The sequence below is a fragment of the Anas platyrhynchos genome, chromosome 5 (assembly GCF_047663525.1).
Source record: "Anas platyrhynchos isolate ZD024472 breed Pekin duck chromosome 5, IASCAAS_PekinDuck_T2T, whole genome shotgun sequence".
Taxonomy (NCBI): Eukaryota; Metazoa; Chordata; class Aves; order Anseriformes; family Anatidae; genus Anas; species Anas platyrhynchos.
This window is the reverse complement of record NC_092591.1, coordinates 27,201,276-27,207,844: the sequence shown is the minus strand read 5'-3', so window position 1 is coordinate 27,207,844 and position 6,569 is coordinate 27,201,276.

Below are 6,569 nucleotides of genomic sequence, written 5' to 3'. Positions count from 1 at the left end.
GGGTACAGAGAAAGGCAAGGAATAAATTATTGTTGTCCAGAAGCTCGTTTCTGACTACAAACACAGGCAAGGTCAAATAAAATTTATTTGGAGGAGAGAGAGTCTGACTTTCTGAAAAGCTGAAAGACTTTAGCTGTTTCACAACAATTTCTTATCTGCAGTTCCCTTAGCTAGGGGACCTACAAAGTACCAAAAATGCAGGGGGTGGAGTGATGGGGTGGGGAGGTGTGTGATCAAGACTCAATGTAGGTGCATGCTGTGAAGCTGGTGGCCTAATGTACTTTGGTGAAGGGTAGAAATGACCCACAGGACTAGACAAAGGTCAGGAGTCTAGGCAGTGGCTTGTATTGCTTACACCTGGGGCTATCAACAATTAATCCATGGCCTGGAAGGAGGCTCTTGGATAATGGGGATCATCTTGTAACTGCTGTTTCCCTTCCACCCACCCTGGACACTCCCATGATTTGCCCATGAAGCAGCTGGGATGCAGGAATTGCTCTCAGAGGGTGCTCCCAGCTGGTCAGGAAAAGGAGAATGGGTAATGCATGCAGACTTCCAAAATATCACTACCAAAGCTCTCTCCGCCCCCTCACCATGTCGCATTTTTTTTTCTGCTGTTTAAAGAGGAAATGTGTTGACAAGTCTTAGCAACATCTGACTCAGATTGCCATAAATTCAGAGCACCCATTGGGCTGGAGATCCTGCAGAGCAGATGGTGACACTGGGGGTGGTGATGAAAAAGCAGCACTGTGACTATTTCGCTTCTTCTGAGAGTGGAGCCATGCCAAGGACATGTAATTGAGGGACAAAGGGAAAAGCTAGCTGTAAAATCCCCATCTACCTGGGGAAGCTTAGAGCCAAATGGGCTCAATGTAGGGCCCAAATGCATCAGGCCAGGGACTATCCCCTTCTGTGACAGATACACACAAGCGAAACACTGGTCTACTAATTCTTTTTCCTGCAGTAAATTAAAAATATTTGTCATGAGTAGTGGAGTGAAAAATGTTATCACTGCCTTTAAAAGATCATAGGACATGGAACAGAAAGGGTTTTCCCCTTGGCTCACATATACCAGGAGCAGAATGCAACCTTATTTTTCACAACAATCTTCTAGCACTGAAAAAAAAAAAAAAAAAAGTTAACGGCAAAAAGTGGGAGAGCCAGGAATGTATTATACAGGAATGGTTCTAGCCAAAGTAAGCAAAATCCAAACATCCCACACTTCCCAAATTATCTTCCTTTCCTGCTTAATGCACTGTAAATGAAATTCAGTTGGACTTTGCCATTATTGAGGACTGGATTTAATCACATTCAAATTGTACATAGATAGGAATTGATGATAAAGTGATATTGTTTGAACAAATAGCTCACTTCCTTTGCAGTAATTCTTACTATTGTTAACATATTAATAATGATAATCCTGTGCTGCATTTATAATAGAGCCTTTCTTCACCAAGAATCCTAACGCTCATGTGAAATAAACTGATTGTATTGTACATATGCTATCTTAACTGAAAACATATCCAACATCACAGCTCTTCCTGTAAACCATTCTTTAAAACTAAAGAAGGTTAACTTTCTTACCAAATCATTGCATTTTCAATACTTTTTTTTTTTTTTTTTGTTAAACGTGCCTCTGCTCATTCCTCTATAAAGCTTATGTTTTCCACAAAAATAAAGCTGCAGGAAATCTGTAGCTCTAGGCAGTCTTCCCAAAGGAAGGCTGCATTTATTTTCAGTGCTGCAGCCATTTCTCATAAGTTTGTTTTTCTTTGATTTTCATACAAACAAGACAAAACTCAGTGGTGCAAAAAAGACTGTTTGTTGAACAATATTAGTATTTCAATGCTTCCATTCAGCCATAACTGTTGACACTTTGGGTGTGCAGAAAACATGAGGTAAGACTTCATTGCCCAGTCTTGAATGAAATAGGAAGGTGTATGCTTTTGTATGCTTTTTTTGCCCAAGAAAGCTATCTGAGGTTAGTCCTGGGAAAAAGAACCTAAGTAGCTCATGCTGCTTAATGCCATTAGACTATAGGTCTTGGTGATTTAGACTAGGCATCTCAATTGGAAAAAATAAAAAAAACAATCTCTGTATGTAGATGAAAAAAAATGCTTTAAATCTAATTCAGGGGGCTCTAAGCCCACAGCTGTGGGCTAAGTAACTCATTCATTAATTTGCAAATAATCTTCGGCTTTCTTGATTCAATAAACTTGGACAGGCTTGCAAAACTCTTAGTTATGTTTAGGTCCACAGGGACAGTAACACCAGAACCCAAAATATGTGGAAAGTTGTGTTTTTCTTTATATTCAGATGCAAAACATTTCTGAAAAAAAAAAATAATATGAATGGTTCCTCTTCCTCTTGCTGCTCAAGCTTTTAAACAAGTATGCTTTGGAAGAGTTAGAAACTGGACAGTGAAATCCTTTCCACCAGGTATGACACTTCTTAGCTATTGTAAATTGAGACTGACCCATCATTGCCATTGCTGCTGAAATATCTCTGAGTGGTATAGATATGTGTATACAGAATCTGTGGCACTTTCTTAGGTAAATATTGAATAGTTAAAAGAATGAGGGAAAGGTGGTGTTGGCCAAATCATTTTGTGCAAGGTTGATATAATGAGTTTTTTTTTACCAGCTAGGTGTACTAACAGTACAAAGCATAGGAATACCCTGCCTCTGAATCCACAGACTGACAATACAGCTATTTGCCATTTAGAACAACAAGAAGTAAATGCTTTGGTTACAGAAATTGAATCTACAGGGCTAACATGGGTAAACAAAATGGAATCATGAATTCTGGAATATGTCCAGGAATCCAGGTTGTTAACAAAAAATGCCATAAATACTGTAATGTCCAACAAGTAAGGAAGAATTGTTATGCTGTCAGAGATGCCATATTATTCACAGAAGGAATGCAGAGACTTAGCAGCAGATATGTGTCTTTTGTTTCAACTGTTATCAACTCTTGTGGGAGCTCTTTATAGAAAAGTTGGGTTCGTTTTTTATGCTTTATAGGTCCAATAGCACAGCCCTTGTCCTCCATCCTTTCCTGCCTCTTTTGAGCAACTCATGCTAGAACTTGCATTTATTCCTTTTGTGACCCTGTTTGCACAGAGTAGGCATAGATTTGTAGATTAAGGTAATTCAGAAAAATATTTTCTGGAGCTGGAAAGAGTGTCTTATTCCGAATTAGCTTTGTCCATAGACCACTCTTTATTTGCAGATAAGAGCAATCACCCAGGAAGCCAATCACTGACAAGCAACACAGTTTGAATTCTTGCACACACCCTTAATCCAAATTCATTTCCGTGAGAAGATAAGCTTTCAGTAAGTTCACTAATCAACCAGTATAAGTTTAGAAAGCAGAACAGGAGGTGCAGTTTCACTACTCAGTTTATTTTCCAGGACTTACATTTTAATTTAAGACAGAGGTAAAATAAGTGAAGTACTCCCATACTGGTTTCCATCAGAAACATGTATCTTTTAACAAGACAGCATTTGCTCATTTGCTGCTAAACATAGTCAGGGAAAAAAAAGCAAAACACTGAGACCCAACACATAAACTGCTCTCAAAATTATAAGCAACCATTGCTAGAGACAAGCTGAATACAAATGAAAGAAAGAAACAGAGGAACCTCTCTAGGCAGCAGCTTTTCCAAAGACATTGGTACTTTATTGTATAGCCAAAAAATTCAGGATATTGGTTGATATATAATACAGCTGACAACCTTAGAGGCAAACTCTTCTGCAGCTATCCTAACATTTGGCTCTGGAGAGACCCACCTGTGGTAGGCCATCAAAATAAACTGAATTATTCTAGAGGTAAGATGACCATGAGAAAACATGGAGGCAGCTAGTTTTAGCCCATCATGTAGGAATTTTGTTGTACATGAACTTTTCCAGATTGTGAAACTGAGGTACAGTTCAAAAGAGAGGACATAGTCTCATTGTCTGTGCAATGAAGTTGCCTCCTTAGGTCTGAGTCATTCTCACAGGAAAAGAGCTGTCCACATCTATCAAACCTGTGTTTGTCTCATTACTGCTCTATTGACAATCCCGATAAACACGTGAAAATTCTCTTGCATCAATACCTTTGTGCAGCATTACCCTTGTCTTCTTTCACTGGATGTGTTTTGAGTGGCAGGCAACAGGACTTCTTCAGCCCCATGAAGATCATCTGATGCTCGCAAGATAGCTTCTGTTATGTACACTGACATTGCAAATATATTAAACTCCTAATTTGTTCACCTTTGACTTAGAGCTCACTTGCACATGGTGAAGAAGACTCAGGACTGGACATGGATAGGAAAAAATAAGTCTCTACTGCTTTTTAAGGCATTCAAAAGCACTTGCTCAGTTAGAGAACATAAATGTTTTGTCTGGTAGCACTTTGTCCTGCTTTCAGAAATGCAATGACTTAAATTGTAGCTGCTTCCTTATAATTAACTGAGCACAAAAGCCAAACCCATGGAAATTGTACAGTAAACACTACTGCTTACTGGCATAGTGGAAAGAACAATGAGGGCAAAGCCTCCCATGTTAAAACCTAAGAACAACACAATACACTGCATTTTGGGGGTGATTCCATTGTGCTGGTGTATTTGATTTAGGAAGAAATAGATGTTTTTGCCAACACAGAAATAAATTCACTCCTACCATTATGTTTGGGCCCCTTTTCAGCTCTCCCATGTACAGTGTTTGCTGAAGTCTGCCTGACTAGTTAAGCAGGAGGTTAGCTGTGCCGCAGCAGACATGTGAAAAGTAATTTAATGATTTATTTAATCTACTGAATGCAGGTTTTGAAAAGCAAATGTTGTCCGGTGCAAAACACCATCAGTGGCACATAGCAGTTTGTTTCAATAGTGTTCTCCTTTAGGAACTCCCAAAGCATATTAGAATACAACTGGAGTAACATTTGGTCACACAGGCTATACTATCTTGAAAATAATAATACTAATATTAACAAGGCCAAGCTAGGATGAAGGAGATACAGTTACCCTTTTTTTTTTTTTTTTTTTTGCAGTACGAGCATCCAAGAGAGCCTCTGATTTCATGACAGTGAATTTCAAACAACACGTGAACCATGAAATGGTTCCACATCTTCTTGTCAGGCCCAGCAAAAAAGGCCTGGTCACTTGATTTAACTTCAGGCCTTGAGATCTGCAGGTCATTGGTGAAGAACAGGTCATAGATAAGATAAGGTGACATTCAGTGACGTTGCTTCATTTAGAATAGAAAATGTAAAGCTAGTACTAAAAAAAAATAAAAATAGGAGCTGGGTAAGGAATGCTAACTCAGGACGTAAGCTGTGTTAAATGTTCAGTTTGGCAAAGGTCCTGGACATGCCGTTGCTGCCATGATTTATGTCAAATCATATATTGAAGGCAAGAGGATGAAGTTTAACTTGGCTGTCTGTATAGAACAGTCAGGAACATCTTGTTCAAACAAGCAAGATAGACTTTAACGTGTACTAAAAGCATCATCATAGCTCTCTTGACTTGGGCCACTAAAACTCTTGTCTACAAGTGAATTTTGTTAAGAATCTTGAAATGGAAGCAAACTCTCAGGTCATCAGATCCTCTTCCAGCATCCAGGAGGAATCATGGTAGGTAATCTCTCAAAGATGTGTTGATCTCCACCTTACACCCTATAGTTTTCTTGCCTTTGCCATTCCCTAAGAAAAATTGTTTCTGAGCCTTTAACTTGTGATGGCTTACAAACTGTATCTGATTTTCAGATTAAGAAAAAGGAAAAAGAAAAGCAAACGCCTTTGCAAAAGCTGTTGATTATTCCACCCTCCTCATGTTGACTTTCTGGGTGTAGATGGTGTGTGCACCAAAATATGCAAATTGGCTTTATGTCCTTTACCTTAAAAAAAGCTCTGTCAGCACCAGATGTTTTTGGTTCTCAAGAAACATTTGTATTTACAGTCAGAAGGATTATGGTTGTATGTGGGAATTACAAGAACTAGAAAAATAGAATGCATAAAATAAGAGGATTGGTATGCAGTCACGTGGATGTATTACTAATGAATCTAATGCTTTACTGTAAGCAAAAGACTAAATGTTTGTTTTTTATTTTTTATTTTTATTTTTTTTTTATTTTGGCCTCACTAAAGCTCTATTGACTTGAATTAATTTTGTCCTGGCTTAGCCTAAATAAAAACACAAGTGTGACCAGTAACATCTGCAATAAAAATATAACATCATTTCAAGTGGACCTTAAGGGAAAATCAATCAGCAGTATTTATTATTTTCTCCCCGCATGAATTTGCTATGCTAAAATTGATGCAAAGTAATCCACAATAAGATGTTCCATAACTAATTATATAAATATATTGAGAGAATGCCATTAGTAATGTGACTTCATTAGACCCTGGTGCAAGCAGAAGGAAAGAAAAAAAAATCTAGTAGGAAATCAGAAATTATATCTAAAAGAATGAAAAAGTATTTAAGAATATTTTAGTGTATCTATAATGGTTGTAAATAAAATTCCCATCACTCTAAACATTATGATATTAAATGAAATGGAAGGTCTTCAAGTGCTTTATATTCAGGACTG